The sequence below is a fragment of the Rousettus aegyptiacus genome, unplaced genomic scaffold, assembly GCF_014176215.1.
Source record: "Rousettus aegyptiacus isolate mRouAeg1 unplaced genomic scaffold, mRouAeg1.p scaffold_m13_p_5, whole genome shotgun sequence".
In the NCBI taxonomy this organism is placed as follows: Eukaryota; Metazoa; Chordata; class Mammalia; order Chiroptera; family Pteropodidae; genus Rousettus; species Rousettus aegyptiacus.
Genome location: NW_023416308.1, coordinates 30,687,837 through 30,690,109, shown reverse-complemented (window position 1 = coordinate 30,690,109; position 2,273 = coordinate 30,687,837). Strand labels below are relative to the sequence as shown.

The 2,273-nt window shown below is 40.7% G+C and overlaps 1 pseudogene; it reads left to right on the top strand.

The window, feature by feature from the left end:
* The first annotated feature begins 268 nt into the window (after window positions 1-268).
* Window positions 269-387, top strand: LOC118603384 (annotated as a pseudogene).
* Window positions 388-2,273: the final 1,886 nt, after the last annotated feature.

Genomic DNA, 2,273 nt, shown 5'->3' with positions numbered 1-2,273 from the left:
AAAGAGCATAGTACTTGCCCTCACATAGCTTAAAATCTCATAAATTTGGTTATTGCATAAGTGCTCAGTGATGTTTATTAAATCAGTGAATGAATCATTGAAAGTATCGATGAGTCAATGGATGGGTGGTGAATGATGGATGGGCTTTTCCAGGAACACACATCTTTGAGCTTTGTGCATGGGACATTGGGCAATCGTCTTCTCTTAGCTTTTTTTTTCCCGAAACGATTTGACATGGAGCATGACAAATTGAAACTAATAATTTAGAGTCTACAGCCATGGCACCCTGAATGCACCCGATCTCATCTGATCTTGGAAGCTAAGCAGGGTCGGGCCTGGTTAGTGCTTAGATGGGAAACCACTTCGGAATACTAGGTGCTATAGGCATTAAAAACAAACAAATAAATAAATAAATTTTAAAAGATAAACTGATAATTTAGGAGATAGAAGAAACCTAAGATATTAGGAAATCCAACTCTCTAACTTTATAGATAAGAAAAGTAGCACTCGGTGAAATGAAGACTGTGCTTAGCCAGGATGGTCAATCAGGACTTTGTCCCATCCGTAGAGAGTAAATTCTGACTAAAGACTCAAATATCATCAGATGGGCTTTGGAGTATCAATTTGTAAGGCTGCTAATAAAGTCCATCTGCTTGCAACGGGAATCTGCCTTTTCCTGTGATTACTGCTCAGTAATTGTTCTTGAGGAAAAACATCTGTTGTTCCTATTCCATTGCTGGTTGTCTTCTCCTGTTTGTTTCATTCCTAATGCTGGTCCAGTTGTAGCTGTGCTGGTGTGCTGTGGCTAAGCAATAAGTGGCTCTGGATTCCTCTTTTTTTCAGATCGTTCCATGGACATTTGCTAATCTAATACCTTTCCGGCCTAGCTGTATTCTCTGTTGCTTCTTGCCCACTTATTATCTGAATTCAGGAAGCATCTATTCTAACCCAGAGTACTGGGCCTTCTCACCTAATCTCCTAGGCCAAGGGTCCCAAACTCCTGGGCCATGGACCAGTGCCAGTCTGTGGCCTGTTAGGAACTGGGCCACACAGCAGGATGTGAGTAGTGGGCAAGCAAGCAAAGCTTTATCTATATTTGCAGCTGCTCCCCAAAGCCAGCACCACCACCTCAGCTCCATTTCAGATCATCAGGCATTAAATTCTCATAGGAACACCACCAGTCCCTGGTGCCAAAAAGGTTGAGGACTGCTGCCCTAGGCTATATTGAAACCTCAATACCTCTCCCTGGCTCCCTTGCCTAGGAATATTACTAAAGCACACTTTCACTCTCCACTGCTTTTGGAAACTGTCATTTTGGTTTTCCATGACATCATCTCTTGACCAAAAAAAATCCAAACCGAGACTTGGAGGTTAGCCATAACTACTATTATCAGACAGGAGGCAAAAATCCATGCCTTGAAATTTTGTTGTACACCACCAAGGCTGGTGTAGGACTCTTGAGTGAAATTTAACTGCTGGAAGGCAAGGAAATTCCTCATACCCTCCCTGTGGAAGCAAAACATCAAATGACATAGGTTAGGAAATACAAACCTAACCACCTGCTATGCTCTTCAATAATTTATAGAAATTTTTCTGATGCTTTGAACTGATTTAACCCAAAATGCATTTGGCCCCTAAACAGTTATTCTTTTGAGTTTTAAACAGGGGTATAATTTAATTCACAGAGACCCAACTCTCCTGTACCTCTCAGTATAAGTCTAGAAGCCATAAATATCTGAATCTAGTGACACTTTTTTTCTTAGTACAAAAAATGTAATGGTTTATTTCTGTCCAATGAACATGACCTAAGTCAGGGAGGAAAATGAGGAAAAGGAAAACTTTAAAGTCCCAAGGACAGAAAGAAATTAGGTTCAACATGAAGAAACCAGGTAAAGGATGTGGAGGGACTTGACTGCCAAATAAGAAATGTGTCTTAGTCTAAACTCCTGGTTTTGCCTTCTTCAAAATATTTCTGTCCCTTGGCAGTATTGAACAATTAAAAAATTAGCTCATCCTTCTTCATGTCTTTTCATCTCTAAGCCTGAAGATAAGCCACTGTAGGCAAATTTGAGGTACACTTCATCTTATGAGGCAGGGCCCTGAAATAATCACCCTTCCAAGGTCAAGATGGGCAGAAATCAGCCAGGGAAACATAGCTTGAAGTGGAAGAAAATGCTGAAAAAGGAAAAGGATGCCAACTTGAATTTGTAATGTTCATCTTCTGGTGCGATCATCGTTCTACTAACTCCATTTCATTGTATTGAAGAGCTGGC